General features: G+C 44.4%; 1 long non-coding RNA gene across 1 annotated transcript in view; it reads left to right on the forward strand.

Annotated features, from left to right (window-relative positions):
• Positions 1-2,812: 2,812 nt before the first annotated feature.
• Positions 2,813-26,149, forward strand: part of LOC140116706 (uncharacterized) — a 75,391-nt gene continuing 52,054 nt past the window's right edge. The window contains exons 1-2 of the long non-coding RNA XR_011852924.1: positions 2,813-2,898; positions 17,609-17,778. This is a non-coding gene — a long non-coding RNA (uncharacterized lncRNA). The remainder of the gene's footprint in view (positions 2,899-17,608; positions 17,779-26,149) is intronic.

Raw genomic sequence — 26,149 nt, forward strand, 5'->3', positions numbered from 1 at the left:
AAGGCAAGACCCTAGCACTAGTTGTGTTGAAGAATGTGTGCACATACACTCTAAGGGTGCATTCACACTACATATACGGCCCGGGCGAGTATACAGCCGCATGAAGGAGAGAGGAGGAGTGAGCAAAGCTCACCGTCCCTCTCCAAAGGGAAGCGAGTGGCCGGTTCCATAACATGGCGAAAAATAGAACATGTGAGCTCACCACACCGTGACCACGTGACCGTTATCCAGCCACAAATGGTGCAGCTATTGGTCCCCATTATGTTCGCCTGAATGAGCCCTAACATTGTTGATGTAAAATAAGGATGTTTCACAGAACCTGCACATCCAATCACTTATAGAACACTATCTAGAGTAACTCTAATACCAAGACATTCATTAGAGAAGTGGCTCCATGGATGAATACTATCACTTTACAAAGATCAAAAGTAAGCTGTTCGGACATCAGAGGTCTTTAATTTCTGTACTCCTAAAGCAACACAAATTTTCAGTCAAAACCACACCAGAAACCCTTATTAATTAGAGCTTATTTATTAATTAATTCCTAATCTAGCCAGGGTCCAGCTCAGCTCTTCTAACTTTATCAGATCCCAAATTTGATCCACTAAATGTATGACCTGCCGGTCCATACCCGCTAAATTTATAAAACCCCAGGTAATAAGTATCAGATACCAGAAGTTTGATCCCAGATCCTTGAATAAGCTTTTCCAATATTCCATAAGGACTGACATCAGAAGATAATGTGAAAAGTTCCAAGTTACAGCAACCCAATATCACATGTGGTATTCTGTTTTGCATAGTAGCTTATTCTATCAGGGCCAACATGTGGTCTCATGTACTATTTGGGTGATCAGATGACTTCTCAGTACAATACCTGGGAGGTTAAGCATTAGTACAGATATCACATGTTACAACATATTGCTTAAAACCACTAGGGCCACCAGTAAGATTCTGATATCAACTGTCTGATACATTGACTCCAGATTGTACAGCAAGTGCAGTAACAAGATATTCCTCCATAATCTGAACACGGTACTCAGGGCCGGCTCCAGGTTTTAGTGGGCCCCTGGGCGACAGAGCCTTAGTGGGCCCCTCCGTGGACCGCCCTCCATTGGCACACTGCGCCCCCTCCCCCTGCGGACACACTGAACCTGGGGACACACTGATCCCCGCCCCCACCCCCCCCAGCAGCACACTGAACCCCCCCCTCTCCCCTGCGGAAACACTGAACCCCCCCCCCCTCCCCTGCGGACACACTGAGCCCGGACACACTGAAACCCCCCTGCTGACACAATGACCCCCTCCAGACACATTGAACCCCCCCCCCCTCCCCCTGTGGACACAATGACCCCCCCTACTGACACACTAACACCCCCCCCCTCTCCCCCTGTATACACACTGACCCCCCCGCCCCCCATGGACACCCTCACTCCCCTCCGGAAAAGAAAAAAGAAAAAATTCACCTTTCCTGGTTCCCACGGAGCAGCACCTGCAGCTGTCTCTGCCTGGGCCTCCCGTACGCGCCGGCTCTGAAGCCGGCACACGTGATCCGATGACGTCATCATGTGCGCCGGCTTCAAAGCCGTCGCATACCCTGCGGAGCGCTGCATCGTGAGAACCGGGACAGGTGAGTTTTAGATTCTTCCTCAAGTTTTAGATTCTGCCTCTATGCTGCGCTCCCGACCAGCGCAGCATAGAGGCAGAAAAGCGATCGTTCCGGATGGTGATCAATTGTACCAGTGTCTTATAGCGACACTGGTACAATTGATCCGGGGGCCCGAGTGGGCCCCTCCAGTACCCCGGGGCCCCGGCACTTGCCCGGGTTGGCCGGGTGCTGGCGCCGGGCCTGACGGTACTGATTAGGTACAAACAATTTATCTACAGGGATGTGATCAGGTTATTACAGATCTCAGAAAACAAATCAGGCTCACTAGCAGACACATTGGGGCACATTTACTAAGCTTACTGCACTGTGGCTTGTCGTTGTATAAAGCAGGGGTGTGCCATATTCATGATTTCTGTCACTCATTCTTCATGAATCTGGTGCTCCCTGAACTGGCCCGAAAGAGGGCACCACTTTTTTTCTGGTCTATCTTTAGCATGGGGTGTGCAGCATACTTCGGTCAGACTTTCATGTTAAATCTGGCGCACGGTCTGAGTGAGCACCAGAACGCCCCCTAATTTGTGTCACATAATGCCTACTGTAGCTTGCCACAAAACAACACATTTGTGATGCAACCCCTTCTTAAATACCTGTGCAAGCAGAAAGAACGTGCAAAGTCTACCAGAAAACTTAGTAAATCTTTGGGAGGAAATATAGGCACAGATTCAGGATTTTGCAATAAACCAATATTGAAGGAATTGATGTCTGTGGCCTGCGAATCAACAATTATAAAATGTCATACACCTTATTTTTAGCAGGGGGGAAAACAGGTGACCTAATTTGAGATTTCGAAAATACCTAGGCACCTCAATAACGTCCTCAACTTTTACTTAAAGGGGTATTCCAGGATCAGCACAATTAAGATATAAGTTGGTATTTAAAACATAAGCTGTGTAATAAGTTGTTATTTAAAATGTTGCTCCCTTTAGCAGAAAATTGCTGGTGACATACACTGTAATGAAGAATTAAAATGCTACTGGCCCTTTAATCAGTCCGTTAATTTCCTCTGCACAGAGAAGACACAGGACAGAAGATGGCCGCTGGTTACATGTCCACATCACATGTTCTGCACCTGCCTGGGCAGGGTCATGTGATCACCACTGTGTTTGGCTGTAGTGGGTTGGTTGCAGTGCATCCAGTATGGCCAGTGTTATGGTGATGGCAGTTACACATCATTACTATGGTAACAGAGCAAGAAAACCTGTTAGATTATCACACGGAGCAGAGCATAAGAGGTAGGAGGAGTTACTGAGAACTAAAGGATCTTGGAACTTGTAGTTTCCAGTGGCGGCCTTCTTGGTGATAACTCCACCTACTTTAGAGAGGCCATACAATTTTGTGAATCATAAAATAAAACTATTTAAGCTACATTTTGTGACAAATGAATATAACAAAACTCACTGTCATTAATCTATAGCATCATGGGTTTTTGTATCAGATGTTCAAATTCCCGGAACAACCCTTTAAGTGCTGATGCTTCTTCAAAGAAGTCCTGTACAGAACTGGATGAAATGTTGGAATTCTTAAAGTAGAAGCACAGGGCGTTCCACATACGGATATCTCTGCATTGCTGAGATTACATGGACTTATCCACTTCGATGTACATAAGTTCATTTGACTTTTCTTATGCCATAAGAGGAGTAAATGGTACAGAGGAATAAAACAGAGGAGACTGATAAGGAGTGGAAAGAGAGCATTCTCTCTTGCATTGCCCAAGCTCCTTTTCTAGCATATTAGGACAGTTCACATGGTGATCCCTCAAAGTATAGGACAGAACTAACCTAGGCTGATTCCAAAGAGCAAAATCATTTCAACCACAGGTAACATACCACTTCCTAAATTCAGTGCAGCAGTCATCAACTGGACATTTTCCCTGATGCAATGAAACCAAATGGCTTTCTGCATATGCAGCCTTGTCAGGTTCCTCATACAACAGACCTAAGGGCATCATTACCAGATGACTGAGGTCTTAAACGGAAATATAATTTGCAGCTTTTTCTGAAGGAAAAGAAAAGCCTTCTAACTCAACTGAAAAAATCAGGCTCTAGCGCCGACTGACCTGAAATGTATGGGGGCGCTGTTCCTGCTGCTGCACTCAATCAGCCATATTCTGAATTATGTGAGCTAGACTTTGCACCTAGTTAACCACAGCTTCGATGGCATCCATATTTGTGTAGGTATTTTAGTAATTGTCCTATGAAACTTTAATGGGGGATACTGGACTCAGGGACAATAGAAAGGACAGTGAGCTCTAAAACTGAGCACTCCAAACAGTCCATTAAAAGAAATTTCGGCTATCCACACAGATGGGAGGTTTAAAGTCCATTTCTTTATTGGTGATCCATAGTAAACGGTTGCAGCAAAAATTTGACCATAGACCAGGAAAACATAATAACCTACCCATTAGCCCTGAGTCATGGCTAACCTGTGTATGCTTAAAAAGTAATATATACCCTATACCTGCCCCATGTCACACCTCCATGAAACAGGAAGGGGCAGGGTCTAAATCAAATCAGACAACAATGAATAAAAACATTTAAATATAAAAACATATACCCAAAAGAAAAAATACCTATGTGGACAGACAAATATATGGACCAAATGTGAACAAGTTCTTACGCTCGTCAAGCGTCACAGCAAAGGCACATTCAAATCAAGATAATCAAGAGCCCAGACATTCAACTGGATCACAGCACAAACATCCACCTCCATGCACAAAACCACAGGATATCCTTTGCGCATGCGCCGTAGACCACTGTACGGCGGCAAGAGCTAAAGTACAAAAACTAAATAGTGATCACTGAGCATTCCACAAATTGCAGAGCAATCGGAAGACAGACATAATTGTACCTTTTATTGAGATCATATACAAAAGGCCAATGATATCAAAGCCAGATTATCTTAGAGGAAATAACCGAACTGAATGTCTAAACGGGCAGAACATACAGTTTTACATAAACATTGAAAAATGAAAAATGTGAATAGACCCCCAAGAAAATTAAATAATACTCCCTGTATGACCCTGCAGTTTTCCAATCAATTTAATAAAATTAGAGAAATCTTTTATCGAGATTTACCAATTTTACAAGAGGATGAAAACGTGGCACAAATCCTGAGCAATAGTTGTAAAGTGATACCTAGAAAATCTACCACTATAGGCAATTGGGCATCCCCTAGTTATTTTGGATCAAATAAAAGAAATATACGAAGTTGGTTACACCATACAGGTTCCTATAAATGCGACTCCCATCCATGCAAAACATGCACATTTATGAAACAAACCAAAAATTTCTCTGATTTAGATGGTACTTGCACTTTCAATATTAAGGATTATGTGAATTGCAACAGTGATTTTGTTGTTTACATAATCAAATGTTCTGTCTGCTCCAAAATATATGTGGGTTTTGCATCAAAAGGTTTAAACACTTGTTTTTAGAACATATCAGGAACATACAGAATTGGTCCAAGCTTAATGATGTTGATAAAACGGGAATAAAAGAACATCCCAATCTGGGGCTTCACGAAATTTCATAGAATGCCACAATGGGAGGGTCTTTCTGTAGAAACTCTTGTTATAGAGTAAGTATATTCACCCAAAAAAAGGGTGAGACAGAATAAAATTGTTGCTGGATGGTTAAGCTATGTCACGGGTTAAGCAATGTCAACTTACCCATCCTCGCACCTGCTTCCGGGTCCTAGGACACGGGACACGCGCACCGGCTTTACAATATTTAAAGGGCCAGCCCACAGTTAATTGGCGCTGGCCTTACCCAGAATTCAATTGAACCCAGCCTCTCCCCATACACCCTGCCGGATCTTTGTGCCTCATAAGTATAGAGAAAGCTTTACTGATGCCCTGTGCGATTATCCTGATATCCCGTTGTGACCTTGATTCCATTCCTTACCTCGCTCCTGTGCTGCCCGTCCTTCCGCTACGTCCCCGACTCTGATCCTGTGCTGCCGGTCTCGACCTCCTGCCTGTCCCCGACTACAATCTTGCCTTATGACTCTGAACTTCGCTTGGCCACCACCGTGTACAAAGTTGCACCTGTGGAACGACCTGGTGGTACCACGCCGCAGCAAGTCCAAGCTGCTTTGCGGTGGGCTCTGGTAAAAACCAGGTGCCACTTAGACTCCGGTCCCAGGTGTCATCGTCCGCGGTGGTCCAGAGGATCCACTACCACTGATCCTGGCAAGCTTATTGGATTTTTGTTTGAAATTCTAGGTTCCCCAAGGGCATGAGTTTTTAAAATGAGCTAATGTTTCTTTATTAATATACATTGTGTAAGCTTCCTTTTCTCCCACTCCAAACAGCCCCTGCCTACTTACTGGGTTCATTTTAGCCAGTGGCCAGGACTGGGTGTTGTTCTGTCTCTATGCCATAGTGGGGAAATTAAATAAGACAAACGACAAATAACACAAAAGAATAATGTGCGGTCTTGGGTCACAACAAATATAGAATACAAATATTTAATTTATAGAACAGTAGAAATGAGTTCAATGTTGTTCTGTGTGGCCAAGTTTGGACAAACCCGAAACCCTGCTATTTAACATTTGTGGTTGGTGCTTGCATATGGTTGGTATAGGACATGATTAAAGGCAACCATACACGTTTTAACAAAATACATTTGGTTTAAAGTAGCGTTAACATGGGTGGCTAATAGAGATGAGCGAACATACTCGTCCGAGCTTGATGCTCGTTCGAGCATTAGCGTACTCGAAACTGCTCGTTGCTCGGACGAATACTTCGCCCGCTCGAGAAAATGGCAGCTCCCGCCGTTTTGCTTTTTGGCGGCCAGAAACAGAGCCAATCACAAGCCAGGAGACTCTGCACTCCACCCAGCATGACGTGGTACCCTTACACGTCGATAGCAGTGGTTGGCTGGCCAGATCAGGTGACCCTGGGATAGACTAGCCGCTGCCCGCGCTGCTCGGATCATTCTGTGTCTGGATGCCGCTAGGGAGAGAGCTGCTGCTGGTCAGGGAAAGCGTTAGGGTGTTCTATTAGCTTACTGTTAGGCAGGAGTGATTCTACAAGAACCCAACAGCCCTTCTTAGGGCTACAATAACGTTATACTTTTTTTTTTTTTTATTTGCAGCTAGTACCATATTGTGAGGAATTTGCAGGGGGACTTGCTACCGTTGTGTTTAGCTCTTAGTGACACACATATCCACCTCAAAGTGGGAAAATTTATTAGGGGTTTGATTTCAATTAGGCACAGTCTGCCATTTACTTTTTATTTTACGTTTATTTTTTCATAACTCAGCGTCATCTCATCTGGCATAGCAGTGTGCTTTCATACTTGGCTAGAAAATAGCCATAGGAGAATCCAAACGGCTTACTTACGCCTACAATAGCGTTATATATATTTTATTTCTGGTTGATCTGCTGGTGGCTGTCCTTGCTGCAGTGCATCTACTAGCAAATTGTGAGGAATTTGTAGTGAGACTTGCGACCTTTGTGTTTAGCGCTTAGTGACGCACATATCCATCGCAAAGACCGAAGTGGGACAATTTATTAGGGGTTGGATTTCAATTAGGCACAGTCTGCCAGTTTCTTTTTATTTTACGTTTATTTTTTCATAACTCAGCGTCATCTCATCAGTGTGCTTTCATACTTGGCTAGAAAATAGCCAAAGGAGAATCCAAACGGCTTACTTACGCCTACAATAGCGTTATATATATTTTATTTCTGGTTGATCTGCTGGTGGCTGTCCTTGCTGCAGTGCATCTACTAGCAAATTGTGGGACTGGCACATATCCATCGCAAAGACCGAAGTGGGAAAATTTATTAGGGGTTGGATTTCAATTAGGCACAGTCTGCCAGTTTCTCTTTATTTTACGTTTATTTTTTCATAACTCAGCGTCATCTCATCAGTGTGCTTTCATACTTGGCTAGAAAATAGCCATAGGAGAATCCAAACGGCTTACTTACGCCTACAATAGCGTTATATATATTTTATTTCTGGTTGATCTGCTGGTGGCTGTCCTTGCTGCAGTGCATCTACTAGCAAATTGTGAGGAATTTGTAGTGAGACTTGCGACCTTTGTGTTTAGCGCTTAGTGACGCACATATCCATCGCAAAGACCGAAGTGGGAAAATTTATTAGGGGTTGGATTTCAATTAGGCACAGTCTGCCAGTTTCTTTTTATTTTACGTTTATTTTTTCATAACTCAGCGTCATCTCATCAGTGTGCTTTCATACTTGGCTAGAAAATAGCCAAAGGAGAATCCAAACGGCTTACTTATGCCTACAATAGCGTTATATATATTTTATTTCTGGTTGATCTGCTGGTGGCTGTCCTTGCTGCAGTGCATCTACTAGCAAATTGTGAGGAATTTGTAGTGAGACTTGCGACCTTTGTGTTTAGCGCTTAGTGACGCACATATCCATCGCAAAGACCGAAGTGGGAAAATTTATTAGGGGTTGGATTTCAATTAGGCACAGTCTGCCAGTTTCTTTTTATTTTACGTTTATTTTTTCATAACTCAGCGTCATCTCATCAGTGTGCTTTCATACTTGGCTAGAAAATAGCCAAAGGAGAATCCAAACGGCTAACTTACGCCTACAATAGCGTTATATATATTTTATTTCTGGTTGATCTGCTGGTGGCTGTCCTTGCTGCAGTGCATCTACTAGCAAATTGTGAGGAATTTGTAGTGAGACTTGCGACCTTTGTGTTTAGCGCTTAGTGACGCACATATCCATCGCAAAGACGGAAGTGGGAAAATTTATTAGGGGTTGGATTTCAATTAGGCACAGTCTGCCAGTTTCTTTTTTTTTTACGTTTATTTTTTCATAACTCAGCGTCATCTCATCAGTGTGCTTTCATACTTGGCTAGAAAATAGCCAAAGGAGAATCCAAACGGCTTACTTACGCCTACAATAGCGTTATATATATTTTATTTCTGGTTGATCTGCTGGTGGCTGTCCTTGCTGCAGTGCATCTACTAGCAAATTGTGAGGAATTTGTAATGAGACTTGCGACCTTTGTGTTTAGCGCTTAGTGACGCACATATCCATCGCAAAGACCGAAGTGGGAAAATTTATTAGGGGTTGGATTTCAATTAGGCACAGTCTGCCAGTTTCTCTTTATTTTACGTTTATTTTTTCATAACTCAGCGTCATCTCATCAGTGTGCTTTCATACTTGGCTAGAAAATAGCCAAAGGAGAATCCAAACGGCTTACTTACGCCTACAATAGCGTTATATATATTTTATTTCTGGTTGATCTGCTGGTGGCTGTCCTTGCTGCAGTGCATCTACTACCAAATTGTGAGGAATTTGTAGTGAGACTTGCGACCGCTGTGTTTAGCGCTTAGTGACGCACATATCCATCGCAAAGACCGAAGTGGGAAAATTTATTAGGGGTTGGATTTCAATTAGGCACAGTCTGCCATTTCCTTTTTATTTTACGTTTATTTTTTCATAACTCAGCTTCATCTCATCTGGCATAGCAGTGTGCTTTCATACTTGGCTAGAAAATAGCCATAGCAATAGGATAGCATCGTTTGGTTTTAAAAACTAAAAAACACAAAAAAAAAAACACAAAAAAAAGTTTAAAAAAAATTAAAGTTATAACTTTCATTTTCAAAATGTTTAACCCGAGGGCTAGGGGTAGAGGACGGGGACGTGGGCGTCCAACTACTGCAGGGGTCAGAGGCCGTGGTCCTGGGCGGGGTGAGACACCACCTGCTGATGAGGGAGCAGGGGAACGCCGCAGAGCTACACTCCCTAGGTTCATGTCTGAAGTTACTGGGACTCGTGGTAGAGCACTGTTGATGCCAGAACAGTGCGAACAGGTGATGTCGTGGATTGCCGACAATGCTTCGAGCAATTTGTCCACCAGTCAGTCTTCCACGCAGTCCACCCATGTCACCGAAATCGGCACTCCTCCAGCTCCTGCAACTCAGCCTCCTCCCCCCCAGTCTGCCCCCTCCCAGGAAAATTTGGCATTTGAACCGGCATACTCTGAGGAACTGTTTTCTGGACCCTTCCCACAGTCACAAACCACTTGTCCGGTTGCTGCTGAGCAATTTTCCGATGCCCAGGTTTTCCACCAGTCGCAGTCTGTGGGTGATGATGACCTTCTTGACGTAGTGGAAGAAGTGTGTAAAGAGGTGTCCGACGATGAGGAGACACGGTTGTCAGACAGTGGTGAAGTTGTTGTCAGGGCAGGAAGTCCGAGGGGGGAGCAGACTGAGGGATCGGAGGATGATGAGGTGACAGACCCAAGCTGGTTTGAGAGGCCGGGTGAACACAGTGCTTCTGAGACGGAGGAGAGTCCTCGACCAGAACAGGTTGGAAGAGGCAGTGGTGGGGCCAGACGGAGAGGCAGGGCCAGAGCAGGTGCATCAGCGCCAAATGTGTCACGTAGTGAAGCTCCCGTGGCAAGGGCTCCCGCGGCGAGGGCTAGATTTTCAGAAGTCTGGAGGTTCTTTAAGGAAACACCGGATGACCGACGGACTGTGGTGTGCAACCTTTGCCAAACCAGGATCAGCAGGGGTTCCACCACTACTAGCTTAACTACCACCAGTATGCGCAGGCATATGAATGCTAAACACCCCACTCAGTGGCACCAAGCCCGTTCACCTCCGGCCGTGCACACCACTGCTCCTTCCCCTGTGTCAGCTGATAGTCAGCCCCCTGCCCAGGACCCTGGCACAAAAACCCCATCGTCGCCTCCACGATCCTCCACAGCATCCACCAGCGTTCAGCTCTCCATACCCCAGACGCTGGAGCGGAAACGCAAATATAGTGCAACCCACCCGCACGCCCAAGCCCTTAATGTCCACATCTCCAGATTGCTTAGCCTGGAGATGCTGCCCTATAGGCTAGTAGAGACCTTTCGCAACCTCATGGCGGCGGCCGCCCCTTGGTATTCGGTCCCCAGCCGCCACTACTTTTCCCGATGTGCCGTCCCAGCCCTGCACCAGCACGTGTCAGACAACATCATCCGTGCCCTGACCAACGCCGTTTCTGACAAGGTCCACCTGACCACGGACACGTGGACGAGTGCTGCCGGGCAGGGCCACTATATATCACTGACGGCACATTGGGTTAACTTGGTGGAGGCTGGGACCGAGTCTGACCCTGCGGCTGGTCATATACTGCCGACGCCGAGGATTGCGGGGCCTACCTCGGTCCAGGTCTTTCAGGCCTACTATGCCTCCTCCTCCTCCCACCCCTCCTCCACCTCCTCCTCCGAACTACCATACGTGGGCATGGCGCCATCAGTCGCTAGCTCTAGGCACAGCAGCAGTGCCGTCGCTAAGCGACAGCAGGCGGTGCTCAAACTGCTGAGCCTAGGCGATAAAAGGCACACCGCCCAAGAACTATTACAGGGCATCACGGCGCAGACTGATCTGTGGCTGGCACCGCTGAACCTGAAGCCAGGCATGGTTGTGTGTGACAACGGCTGTAACCTGGTGGCGGCTCTGCAACTCGGCAGACTGACACATGTGCCATGCCTGGCCCATGTGTTAAATCTGATAGTTCAGCGTTTCCTCAAGACATACCCCAATCTGTCTGATTTGCTCACGAAGGTGCGCCGCATCTGTGCGCATTTCAGGAAGTCCAGCACAGATGCTGCCACTCTCAGGGCAGCGCAGCGCCGCCTCCAACTGCCCGCTCACCGACTGTTGTGCGACATGCCCACGAGGTGGAATTCAACATTAACCATGTTATCCAGAGTTTACCAGCAGCGCAGAGCGATTGTAGACTGCCAGATGTCAACTTCCACCAGAACTGGTAGTCAGGTCAGTCAGCTTCCTCAAGTCTACAATGAGGAGTGGACATGGATGTCTGATATCTGTCAGGTGCTGAGTAACTTCGAGGAGTCAACACAGATGGTCAGTGGCGATGCCGCCATCATCAGCCTCACCATCCCGCTGCTTGGCCTGTTGAAAAACTCTCTGATCAGCAAGAAGTCGGAAGCTTTGCGCTCGTCACAAGAGACGGGGGAAGAAGATTCCCTTGTTGATAGCCAAACCACCCTTAGGTCTGTTTCTCAGCGCATATCGGAGGAGGTGGAGGTGGAGGAGGATGAGGAGGAAGAGGAGGAGAATGTTGGCGAGACACAAGAGGGGACCATTGTTGAGTCCTTTACTGTTCAGCGTGTATGGGCAGAAGAAGAGGAGTTGGAGGAGTTGGAGGAGGAGGAAATGGACAGTCAGGCCAGTGAGGGGAGTGAATTCTTACGCGTTGGTACTCTGGCGCATATGGCAGATTTCATGCTACGCTGCCTATCCCGTGACCCTCGCGTTCAAAGAATTTATTCCAGCACCGATTACTGGGTATTCACTCTCCTGGACCCACGGTACAAGCAAAATCTTTCCACTCTCATCCCTGGAGAGGAAAGGAGTGTGAGAATGCATGAATACCAGCAGGCCCTGGTGCACAAGCTGAAACACTATTTCCCTTCTGACAGCGCTAGCGGCAGAGTGCGTAGTTCTGCGGGACAAGTAGCGAGGGAGAGTAGGCGAGCAGGCAGCTTGTCCAGCACTGGCAAGGGTACGCTTTACAAGGCTTTTGCCAGCTTTATGTCACCCCAGCAAGACACTGTCACCTGTCCCCAGTCTCGGCAGAGTAGGGCTGATCTTTACAGAAAGATGGTGAGGGAGTACGTAGCTGACCATACCATCGTCCTAAATGATCACACAGCTCCCTACAACTACTGGGTTTCAAAGCTGGACATGTGGCACGAACTGGCGCTGTACGCCTTGGAGGTTCTTGCCTGCCCTGCCGCTAGCGTCTTGTCCGAGCGGGTTTTCAGTGCAGCTGGTGGCATCATCACCGATAAGCGTACACGCCTGTCGACTGACAGCGCTGACAGGCTGACGCTTATTAAGATGAATAAAGCCTGGATTTCTCATAATTTCCAATCTCCACCAGGTGAAGGAAGCTCAACCTGAATAATTTATGCACTCCTCCTTCTCCTCATTTTCCTCCTTCTCCTCCTCTTTGTACACTAAAGCAGAGGAAACTGGCTATTTTTTGACAGGGCCCACTGGCTCTAGCTATAGTACTTTATGCATTTAATTTTTCTGGAGGGCCACCTACCCGGTCCTCTGTTTTAAACAATTTTTGGGACTGCCACATACAGGCACTCAATCTATTTCATTTTTCTGGAGGGCCACCTACCTGCTCCTCTGGTTTGAAAACTTTTTTGGACTGCCACATACAGGCACTCAATCTATTCCATTTTTCTGGAGGGCCACCTACCTGCTCCTCTGGTTTGAAAACTTTTTTGGACTGCCACATACAGGCACTCAATCTATTTCATTTTTCTGGAGGGCCACCTACCTGCTCCTCTGGTTTGAAAACTTTTTTGGACTGCCACATACAGGCACTCAATCTATTCCATTTTTCTGGAGGGCCACCTACCTGCTCCTCTGGTTTGAAAACATTTTTGGACTGCCACATACAGGCACTCAATCTATTTCATTTTTCTGGAGGGCCACCTACCTGCTCCTCTGGTTTGAAAACTTTTTTGGACTGCCACATACAGGCACTATCCAAATTAAATTGTCTCCATAGCAGCCTCCACACGTTGTCTCCATTGCTACCTCCAAAAGTTGTCCATATAGCTGCCTCCATACATCGTCCCCTTATCAAACGAGGTGTGTCAGGCAGAAATTTGGGTTGTTTTCATGGATTCCACATCAAAGTTGTTAACTTTGTAGCCACCCTGCTGTGTTATCCACAAAATATACTGGCAAACTTTTACCATTTAGGGATATTATTTCAGCGCTTCTTGCGCATCTGTTTACATTCCCCTCACCCGCCATATCCCAAACTTATAAGAACGCTACTACACTTAACTTGGTGCAGGCTGGGACCGAGTCTGACCCTGGGGCTGGTCATATACTGCCGACGCAGAGGATTGCGGGGCCTACCTCGGTCCAGGTCTCAAAGGCCTACTATACCTCCTCCTCCCACCCCTCCTCCACCTCCTCCTCCTCCGAATTACCATCCGTGGCCATGGCGCCATCAGTCGGTAGCTCTAGGCACAGCAGCAGTGCCGTCGCTAAGCGACAGCAGGCGGTGCTCAAACTGCTGAGCCTAGGAGATAAAAGGCACACCGCCCAAGAGCTATTACAGGGCATTCCACATCAAACTTGTTAACTTTGTCGCCACCCTGCTGTGTAATCCACAAAATATACTGGCAAACTTTTATCATTTACCGATATTATTTCAGCGCTTCTTGCGCATCTGTTTACATTCCCCTCACCCGCCATATCCCAAACTTATAAGAACGCTACTACACTTGATCTTATACAAAAGGTTCTTAGAAGTGCTGTTTGGGGAGTAGCCTAGAGACAGGGGCTTGGATTGGCGAAAGCTCGCCTGGAAGCGGAGCGCCAGCTCCATCCCAAGATCCAACTAACATAGTTTTAACTGCAGCACCTTTAATCTACTACTAGTTCACTGCCTCCATAATAATAATAATAATAATCTTTATTTATATAGCGCCATCATATTCCGTAGCGCTTTACAAATCATAGGAAACAAATACAAATGTAATGTAACAGAGCACAACATTTGTATGGAACAACAGGAGTGAGGTCCCTGCTCGCCAGAGCGTACGTTTTATGAAGATGATGGGGTAACACGAGGTAAAAGAATATTTAATGGTCAAGCCATTCTTCTTAGGGAATAGAACAAAATATAATAAATGGAATTGCTGTCGCTTGAACCACTCAGCCGTCATCTTATATACCAGGTCCAGGGTGAATGGGACTGCAGAGAAGTCTGGTGCCTGTTGGTTGCTGGATAACAGATGGGAGGACGACACAGGACGGGTTAGTAGAAGAGTTAAAACTTCATGCAGTTAATGAGTGTTATAGGCTTGCCTAAAGAAATGGGTTTTAAGAGCACGTTTGAAACTTTGGAGGTTAGGTATTAGTCTGATAGTCCGGGGCAGAGCATTCCATAGAATTGGTGCAGCTCTAGAGAAGTCTTGGAGACGCGAGTGGGAGGTCCGCACTAGGGTAGAGGTTAATCTAAGATCACTGGCGGATCTAAGAGCACGGGTTGGGCGATAGACTGAGATAAGAGAGGAGAGGTAGGGGGGTGCAGCATTATACAGAGCTTTATGGATGAGGGTTATTATTTTAAACTGTATTCGAAAGGAGACTGGCAGCCAGTGCAGCGACTGGCATGAACTGTAGGCATACATGGTCCCCTTATCAAACGAGCTGTGTCAGGCAGAATTTTGGGTTGTTTTCATGGCTTCCACAACAAACTTGTTAACTTTGTCGCCACACTGCTGTGTAATCCACAAAATATACTTTCAAACTTTTATCATTTACCAATATTATTTCAGCGCTTCTTGCGCATCTGTTTACATTCCCCTCACCCGCCATATCCTAAACTTATAAGAACGCTACTACACTTGATCTTATACAAAAGGTTCTTAGAAGTGCTGTTTGGGGAGTAGCCTAGAGACAGGGGCTTGGATTGGCGAAAGCTCGCCTGGCAGCGGAGCGCCAGCTCCATGCCAAGATCCAACTAACATAGTTTTAACTGCAGCACCTTTAATCTACTACTAGTTCACTGCCTCCATACATGGTCCCCTTATCAAACGAGCTGTGTCAGGCAGAATTTTGGGTTGTTTTCATGGCTTCCATGTTAACTTTGTCGCCACCCTGCTGTGTAATCCACAAAATATACTGGCAAACTTTTATCATGTACCGATATTATTTGAGCGCTTCTTGCTCACCTCCTTTGGTTCCTCTCTGCCACCCATTGGTTTGAAGCCTGAGTCCATTTAGGGTATGTCGCCATGCCACTCTCTAGCCTGCCGCTGCTGCCGCTGCCTCTGCATGCCGTCCCCGATAGTGTCAGGGTCAATTATTGGATGTTTTAGATGCTATCTAGCTTCATTCTGTCACTCTGTCATGGCCATGCTGTTGCCCATAATTTTGGCATAATGGTGCGATTAAGCAGCCTCAGAGGCATCCATGCATGCTGCCCCTGCTGTTTCCTGTCCATTTCTGTGGTGTTTCCATCCTTTTCTGAGGTTCCCAGGTGTTTGGCCAAGCTTCCCTGTGCAGAGCCTTGGTCCCCTTGAAAAATGCTCGAGTCTCCCATTGACTTCAATGGGGCTCGTTATTCGAGACAAGCACTCGAGCATCGGGAAAAGTTCGTCTCGAATAACGAGTACCCTAGCATTTTAGTGCTCGCTCATCTCTAGTGGCTAACCATCTGAAAATAGGAAGCCATTTTAGTGCTGAAAGAGCTATTTAGGGAGATGAGCAAATTATCCAGCTCAGTGAATTAGCTGCAATTCCCACCATAATTCTTCCCTCCTCTTTCTCTATTTGTCTGGCTTTCTCCTTTTCCAGCCACAGCCCCTCACCTAAAGTGTATTAGTGCCATCTACTGTACAAGTGTTAACCCACTTAAAGGAAATCTGCAACTACCCTTCCAATGCCCCTGCATAAATTGTCTCCTGTTGCCCCCATTAAATCAACTCCCTCTACATTCAATAGGGTTTTCTATATGGCCTGATGAACCTAGGGAGTCCTCAAGTGTCTGGAAATAGTAATACAGCTAATACATTCTCTGCCTGAGAAGAAATGTGCTGGTCGGATAACAGGATTGCCACATCACAAGAGGAATTTATAAAACCCCTTGTGGCTGGAAAGTTCCAGAGAATTCTTCCTAAGGCAGAGAAAGAGAAGGTCTTTTTCTAGTGAGCTTCCTGAAAGCACACGTGTCTGTGGCACACTGCTCTGACACCCTAGGTCTGTCCCTAGGCCTAAGCAGATATTCACCTCCAGGAGTTGGCCTCATCCTGCTGCTGAAGTAGCCAACTATCCTCTCCAGCCTGAGCTACCTTCACCAGGCTGTAAGTGACTCCTGTGAGAAAATATCTAACCAGCCATGTCAACCCAGTTGAAGTTACTGCTGTTGTGTCCGTTGCTCAGTTCCACTTAACGAACTGTAAGCTTAACAAATTCTGCCTCTGAGTGATCCCTGTGCAAGGCTGTTACCACCACGAGAGCCCCATTCACCGCCATTCAGTGATCTACATCGGGATTGCCCCAGGGAGAAACCTCCATTTTCAGCCTCTCCCTCCTTTTCTTGTACCTTCCACATGCCAGGTTGTGGACGATGCCTCTGCTCCCTGGTACCCAGCATCGTGACTGAAGATGAGCGCTAGGCTGTGCTCAGCCAGCCACTCTGGTACCCAGGGCTCCGGCCTACCCCAAGCCATGAAAAAGGCTAGGCACTTACTCATAGATCCAGGAGCTGTGACTGTGGTCATATTCTTATATGTGTTATACATGGTTTCCTTCCTTCTATAAACAACATTTAAACTTATGTTAATGAGTCTGAAGGGCTCTGTGTGGAGTTAGCTTCACCACACAGTGCTGCAGCTTCAGAGGCTGTTTCACTGTTTCCCCCTTCACTTTGGCTCTCTCAGCACTTTCCCCTTGCTATTCCTAGTATACTCTCACTGCAGCACAGGAGATTTCAGAACACAGTGGGAGGGGGAAGTGCTCCTTGCACACTGGAATTGCCAGTAAATCTGTAACTTGGAGCGCCTATAGTAACAAACCTAGGAGTCCTTCAGGCCCATTAGAATAATTTTAAAAGTTGATGTGAAGGATGGAGGCCATGAATAACAAATATAAGAAGTTTATCACAACAGTGCCTGGATCTATGAGAAAGTGCCCCTGGGTTATCATGCTTTGTTTTCCTTGGACGTGATTATGTTAAACTACCCGATTCATCTAATGGTGTTTTTTCTGCTGTCTAAGAATCATGTGTTTGGAAACGTTTGGAAATGTGTATTATAATTTTGTGAGAACTTTATAGATCATATAAAAATAATTTTGCTTTCAGATTTTATTCTGCTGCAACATATTTAATCTTCTTTACATTACACAATTAAAATATGAAATAGATGAAAGAGTAATTAATTCCTTTACAGACAACATCATGAATTTTGAAACAATTTACAAGCTAAAAGTTGGCTTTAATAAATACGAAGAAAATGTGGAAGATCATTAATCACAAAGGAAATAACAAACAGACAAAGGGATGTGGTTGGATTCAAGTACACAGCTGTCCGCCTGCAAAAAAAGAAAGAAAGTACAAAAGGTTTGTGTTAAATCCCATGTGTCTAGTAGGAACATATTGTGGATACAGATGTGGCACATCTTTCTGGCTCACCATCTATTTATACTAAGGATGTTCAATGTAAATAGATTCAATGCCATTTCTGAAATGAGTATCAGAAGAGGTATGAAGCATTGGCGTTGGGTACAAGCGTCCTTAAATGGGAATAAATAAGCCCAGGCACAGTTATTGTACGAGCATTAAATGCTACTCAAGAGCCACTAAGGGACACACAAAAAATGTAATGTCGTGAAAATGGTATGAGCAGAAGGTTTCTAAATTGATTCTTATTATTCTATTAAAGAACCGCAGAGTTTAAATTTATGGTATTACAACACTGGGACCATGCATAAAACTAAATAGTTTGAATGTACTGGATGGGGAGCCTAGAATGTCTAAATGTTTACAATTTATATTGAGTTTACAACTATGTATGAGTGGCATAAATGCACTTGGTTTGGGGATACTCTTACGGTATTACACTCATAAGAGTCACTGAAATAAAGACTATAGCTACTGCCAAGTACAATTCTTATACCAAAAGCAAATTATTGCCATATATAAAAAAAGCAACTTACTATAATTCTGTTAAATTCTCTATCAATAACAAACAGTTTACAATTAATTTCAGTGGAAAGAGGTTAGTTAACCCCTTCCCAGCAAAGCCAGTCTTCACTTTTGTGACAGGAACCTATTTTTAGAATCTGACACGTGTCACAATAATTGGTTATAACTTTGGAACGCTTTAACACATCCGGGTAATTTTGAAATTATTTTTTTGTGACACATTGGGGTCCCTTTAGCCAGTTTTCTGTTGGACTTTGCACGTTCTTTTAGGTGCAAACTGCTTGCACAGGTATTTAAGAAGTGTCTGTACCACAATTGTGTCGCACGCAATCCTTTTGTGGTGCAGCTGCACTAGTCATCATGTGACACAAATTAGGGGGCGTCCCGATGCTCAGTTGGACCATGCGCCAGATTTAATATGCAAAGTCTGATAGAATTGTGTTAAATGCCACATGTAAAAGGTGCACCCAAAAAAAACGTTGGTGCACTCTGTCGGGGCAGTGCATGGAGCGCCAGATTCATGAAGAACGTGCGCCAAAGATCCTAAATCTGGCGCCCTCTGCACACTACACAGGCAAACTGCATTTAGCGCAATGTGCACTGTTCTTAGTAAATGTTCTTCATGTTAGTTAAAAAATTTGTGGAAAGTGGAAATTTGGCAAAAATGAGGAAAATTTCTCAGTTTTAAAAGTTTGAAATGTTCTGCTTTCCAGACAGATAGTTAAACCACCCAAATAGCTTGATAACTAACATTTCCGGAATGTCAGCTTTATGTTTCCATTTTTTTTATGCGTCTATTCATTTTCCTATGATGATATGAGAACTTTTGTTGGGATTTTTCTCATTTACATAAAAATAGTTTTGAGGGACAGTGTAGCTTTCAAGGGACACTATAGAAACTGCAACTTTCAATGCACAGTCATGGCCATAAGTTTTGAGAATGACACAAATATTATATTTTCACATGATCTGTTTATCACATACAGAAATACAAGTACAATCATATTATGAGTAACAAAAGCTTTTATTCACAGTTAGAATGAGTTAATGCAGCAAGTCAATATTTGCTGTGTTGACCCTTCTTCTTCAGGACTTCTGCAATTCTCCCTGGCAGCTCTCAATCAACTTCTGGACTAAATCCTGCCTGATAGCTGTCCATTCTTGCACAATCAATGCTGCATTTTGTCATAATTTGTTGATTTTTGTTTGTTCACCCGTCTCTTGATGATTTACCACAAGTTCTCAATAGGATTAAGATCAGGGGAGTTTCCAGGCCATGGACCCAAAATCTCTATGTTTTGTTCCCTGAGCAATTTATTTATCACCTTTGCTTTATGACAAGATGCTCCATCTTGCTAGAAAAGGCATTGCTAATCACCAAACTGCTCTTGGACGGTTGGGAGAAGTTGCTCTTGGAGGACATTCTGGTACCATTCTTTATTCATGCTCTGCACTAATGTAGCCCGATCCGGAAGCTGAAACACTTTTAAGAGACAGTCCTGGCACTTGCTGGTCCTTTTTGGGCGCCCGGGAGCCTTTTTGGCAACAATGGAACCTCTCTCCTTGAATTTCTTTATGATGCGACAGATTGTTGACTGAGGTGCAATCTTTCTAGCTGCGATACTCTTCCCTGTTAGGCCAGTTTTGTGCAGTGCAATGATGACTGCACATGTTTCTTTTGAGATAACCATGGTTAACAAAAGAGAAACAATGATGCCAAGCACCAGCCTCATTTTATAGTGTCCAGTGGTGTGATTCTTACTTAATCATGACAGACTGATCTCAAGCCCTGTCCTCATCAACACCTACACCTGTGTTACTGGAGCAATTACTGAAACGATGTTAGCTGCTCCTTTTAAGGCAGGCCTGCAATGAAGTTGAAATGTTTTTTGGGGGAAAAGTTCCTTTTCTAGGCAAATATTGACTTTGCAATTAATTGCTGTTAAGCTGATCACTCTTTATAACATTCTGGAGTATATGCAAATTGCCATTATAAAACCTGATGCAGTAGACTTTGTAAAACATTAGTGTAGTCCAAAATTATGCATTTACAATGGATAAAATGATTTGCAAAGTTTGATAACTAATGTCTTTCAAGTGAACCAATACCCCAGACAGTTCTACCAGACAAACAGTAGAACTGTCATAAGGAGCCAGTCTAATGTCTCCATCATTCCAATCCAGATCTGATATTTTCAGAATTCTACACAGTCTCCACACAATTTCCATTAAGATAAAGCCACCATTCAGACTGGAAATGCTAACTCTTTATCCTCCTTACACTCACACTCCTCACGGATTTACTCTACTGCTATAGAGGAAATTCAGATACACATAACGTAGTCTGTTGTATCCAGTCAAATACTTTTTATTGTCTTATACTCACAAAATGTTTAAAATGTGCATATCAAACATTCCATGAGGAAGCCAATCTCTTGTGCCCTTAATCCCTGAAACTATAGGTCGACCTGGGGGATTTGTGGCATCTTTGCGGATCTTCGGTAAATAATATGTAACCGGTATTTTTGGATGTGTATATTTAGATGTTAAATTGATGGATCCATTCCAGCTTCAACACTCCAAAAATACGGGTTATATATTATTTACCAAAGATAAAGGTACCTTTGTATGTCAATTATCATTTCCTTAGATTTTTCAGTATTAAAAATTAGGTTATTGTCTTCACTCCAAATGAGTTGATGGTGCTCTTCATTACCATCCTTAATGCAACTGACAATAACTGAGACATAGAGCTGGTTCCAGCTTGTAGGTCTCCAGCAAGGCCAGGTTGCTCAGATCATCTTCACATTCAGCTTTTCTGCTTTAACCCCTTAACGACATGTGACGTAATCCTACGTCACATGCCGAGTGCGGGTGCATGGAGAGGGCTCACGGGCTGAGCCCTCTCCATAGCCAGTAAATCTTTGCTGCATTTTGCAGCAAAGGCTTACCGGTAACACCCGCAATCAGTGCCAGCAGCAAGGATCGTCACTTCTCGTGACATAATCAGGGAGCGTCGATCTGTCGCCATGACAGCCTCCGGTCTTCCGAAGTACTGAGGCTGCTGCGGGTTAACCTATTCATTACAATGTGCTATCTTCAGTTACAATGCGCTAGAAAACCAATATTATTCTCCAAGGTTTAATAACTGTAATGTATGTAACTGTGGAACACAACGGCCTTACGCAGAGCTATCCGTTCTAAAATACCATGCAGTAATGTTTCCCTTTACAAGTGTAGAATGTGTAGAAAAACATGTTATAACGTAAATCACTTTTCACGAGGCTTTATTGCGAATTATACTGTTCCTTGTCACAAACATGACTGATGCATCACATGTACACACACGTACATAGAATTATTCTGACCATTAAGCATTATTGAAAGCAAACACGCCTGTCACAGTTAAGCAGTAATAACATAGTTGATGATTTTGCACTGAGTATGCTATTCTAGACAGGGACTTACTTTATTGAGTGGATTGTGTTTGCTGTATTAAGATGGGGGAGGGGTTCTTTCAAGTCACTTGTTCTTAAGTCCCAGCTCATGAAGCAAAGAAGATTGACAATTTTATCATTTAAAAAGCCAAGTCCTAAATCCCTCCGTAATATGCAACCCTGCTGAATACCTAATTTCTAATATTCCTAGAGCTATGACAGCTTCTTGATGCACATTGTTCTCATTCAGTCATTTTGGCTTCATAGTCTTAGTGTGACCCAGATATAACAATGTAAAGGAGGACTATATATTATTGTGAAAAAGCAGAACTTCTAACAGGGCTAAGTGTTCATTGTAGAAAAACAGAAATTCATCAGAACATCCCAATGGGAAATAGTCTCTATGTACTGTTGTTTTTCTAAATCTATGACATTAATCTTCATGATATGCATAGCAGACAGCACCCTTACTCTTTTTACTCATTCTGTATCCTGGCAAGGATGAAGCCGTTGCTTCAGAAACAGCATCAATTTTGAATCATTTTCAATGGCTAAACACATACTGGTGTTGTTGGAAAGCAGGGTTGGACTGGGGTACCTGGGGCCCACCAGTGAAATTAACTTTGGGGGCCCACCTTCTACTATTAAGGGACATATTAAGGAATAAGGGAACTAATTCCTTTCTCATTCACTCTCTGGTAGTGCAGGGCTTTTGGTTTGTGTACAGGAGCTACTGGGGTGACTTTATATCAGGTCATAAATGTGAGGGCTAGTATAAAAATTACCCTGGTTTTCTGGGCTTTCTGCTGGTGATCAGTCATGGGTTAGAGATGGAAGTGTTAGCACTCCACACCTACACTACCTCTCAAAAGTTTGGGGTCCCTTAGAAATTTCCTTATTTTGAAACAAAAGCACATTTTCTTTCAATTAACCGAACATTAAATGAATCATAACTACACTCTACACATTGTTAATGTGGTAAATTACTATTCAAGCTGCAAACATCAGTTTTTTAATGCATGGGCCTCATTTACCAATGGTCCGAATTGCGCACTTTCGTCGGGTTTCCCGACGATTTCCGATTTGCCCTGAATTGGCCCGGGATTTTGCCGCACAAGATCGGAGTGTGGCGCATCGGTGCTGGCTTTCACGCGACAGAAATCGGGGGGTGTGGCCGTCGGACAACCTAACGGATTCGGAAAAAATTGTGTCACAAGATGATTGCAACATGTGACCGCACCCTAAAGGTCTTGTCACTGCTGCCGCTGGTACCACCAGATATTAAGTTTGAAGGCGTGCTGGCTTCATGACGTGACCATGCACCTAGGGCCAGAGTGAGGCTTGCGCTGACTCCCAGCCACATCGCACTCCAAAAGTCTGCTGAAGTCATAGTACTCGTGTGGCCGTATTCCACCAGGTGTTGGGGCCAACCGAGGGATTCACCAGCCCCCCGATGGGCCAGTCCAACCCTGTTGGAGGAGACAACCATTACACAGCTAATAACAATTTACCGTCCCTTTATGGCTACTTCAACACTGTGAATGTGAGGGTCAACAGCCCAGCCCCCGATTTCCTCACTATTCTACAAATGCAGTGATGCCTCAGGAAATCATTAAATGGGTATCTACATTTTCCTGAGTAGGCTAAGTAAACACTAGAAAGTAGTTGCAGAAGCTAAAATATGACTTTTTCCTTTATAATTGTTTAAATAAATGTAAACTTCCTCAGTATCATAGTATCATAGTATTATAGTATATAAGGCTGGAAGGAGACGCAAGTCCATCAAGTCCAACCTTTAAGAATTAAATAAATGTTTTATCCCCATAACCCATGATATTTTTTCTCTCCAGAAAGTCATCCAGGCCTCTCTTGAACATGTACATAGAGTCCGCCAGTGATTAAAGTGAAAAACTATTTCTATCACCGCCTGATTCACACTGTTTCAATGCCGCAAAAGTGTGATACTAAGTAATAGAGTGCAAAAGAGGAACACATAATAGGTAAAATGCTGTCATATGTAGAGATGAGCGAACATGCTCGTCCGAGCTTGATGCTCGGTCGAGCATTAGGGTACTCGAAACTGCTCGTTGCTCGGACGAATACTTCGCCCGCTCGAGAAAATGGCAGCTCCCGCCGTTTTGCTTTTTGGCGGCCAGAAACAGAGCCAATCACAAGCCAGGAGACTCTGCACTCCACCCAGCATGACGTGGTACCCTTACACGTCGATAGCAGTGGTTGGCTGGCCAGATCAGGTGACCCTGGGATAGACTAGCCGCTGCCCGCGCTGCTCGGATCATTCTGTGTCTGGATGCCGCTAGGGAGAGAGCTGCTGCTGGTCAGGGAAAGCGTTAGGGTGTTCTATTAGCTTACTGTTAGGCAGGAGTGATTCTCAAAGAACCCAACAGCCCTTCTTAGGGCTACAATAACGTTCTACTTTTTTTATTTTAATTTGCATCTAGTACCATTTTGTGAGGAATTAGCAGGGGGACTTGCTACCGTTGTGTTTAGCTCTTAGTGGCACACATATCCATAGCAAAGACCGAAGTGGGAAAATTTAGTAGGGGTTGGATTTCAATTAGGCACTAACTCAGTGTCACCTCATCTGGCATAGTAGTGTGCTTTGATACTTGGCTAGAAAATAGCCATAGGAGAATACAAAGAGCTTACTTACGCATACAGTAGCGTTCTATATATTTGATTTCTGGTTGATCTGCTGGTGGCTGTACTTTCTGCAGTGCATGTACTAGCCAATTCTGAGCAATTTGTAGTGAGACTTGCGACCGCTGTGTTCTGCGCTTAGTGACGCACATATCCATAGCAAAGACCGAAGTGGGAAAATTTAGTAGGGGTTGGATTTCAATTAGGCACTAACTCAGTGTCATCTCATCTGGCATAGTAGTGTGCTTTGATACTTGGCTAGAAAATAGCCATAGGAGAATACAAAGAGCTTACTTACGCATACAGTAGCGTTCTATATATTTGATTTCTGGTTGATCTGCTGGTGGCTGTACTTTCTGCAGTGCATGTACTAGCCAATTCTGAGCAATTTGTAGTGAGACTTGCGACCGCTGTGTTCTGCGCTTAGTGACGCACATATCCATAGCAAAGACCGAAGTGGGAAAATTTAGTAGGGGTTGGATTTCAATTAGGCACTAACTCAGTGTCATCTCATCTGGCATAGTAGTGTGCTTTGATACTTGGCTAGAAAATAGCCATAGGAGAATACAAAGAGCTTACTTACGCATACAGTAGCGTTCTATATATTTGATTTCTGGTTGATCTGCTGGTGGCTGTACTTTCTGCAGTGCATGTACTAGCCAATTCTGAGCAATTTGTAGTGAGACTTGCGACCGCTGTGTTCTGCGCTTAGTGACGCACATATCCATAGCAAAGACCGAAGTGGGAAAATTTAGTAGGGGTTGGATTTCAATTAGGCACTAACTCAGTGTCATCTCATCTGGCATAGTAGTGTGCTTTGATACTTGGCTAGAAAATAGCCATAGGAGAATACAAAGAGCTTACTTACGCATACAGTAGCGTTCTATATATTTGATTTCTGGTTGATCTGCTGGTGGCTGTACTTTCTGCAGTGCATGTACTAGCCAATTCTGAGCAATTTGTAGTGAGACTTGCGACCGCTGTGTTCTGCGCTTAGTGACGCACATATCCATAGCAAAGACCGAAGTGGGAAAATTTAGTAGGGGTTGGATTTCAATTAGGCACTAACTCAGTGTCATCTCATCTGGCATAGTAGTGTGCTTTGATACTTGGCTGGAAAATAGCCATAGGAGAATACAAAGAGCTTACTTACGCATACAGTAGCGTTCTATATATTTGATTTCTGGTTGATCTGCTGGTGGCTGTACTTTCTGCAGTGCATGTACTAGCCAATTCTGAGCAATTTGTAGTGAGACTTGCGACCGCTGTGTTCTGCGCTTAGTGACGCACATATCCATAGCAAAGACCGAAGTGGGAAAATTTAGTAGGGGTTGGATTTCAATTAGGCACTAACTCAGTGTCATCTCATCTGGCATAGTAGTGTGCTTTGATACTTGGCTAGAAAATAGCCATAGGAGAATACAAAGAGCTTACTTACGCATACAGTAGCGTTCTATATATTTGATTTCTGGTTGATCTGCTGGTGGCTGTACTTTCTGCAGTGCATGTACTAGCCAATTCTGAGCAATTTGTAGTGAGACTTGCGACCGCTGTGTTCTGCGCTTAGTGACGCACATATCCATAGCAAAGACCGAAGTGGGAAAATTTAGTAGGGGTTGGATTTCAATTAGGCACTAACTCAGTGTCATCTCATCTGGCATAGTAGTGTGCTTTGATACTTGGCTAGAAAA

Source organism: Engystomops pustulosus, chromosome 2 (genome assembly GCF_040894005.1).
Source record: "Engystomops pustulosus chromosome 2, aEngPut4.maternal, whole genome shotgun sequence".
Classification (NCBI taxonomy): Eukaryota; Metazoa; Chordata; class Amphibia; order Anura; family Leptodactylidae; genus Engystomops; species Engystomops pustulosus.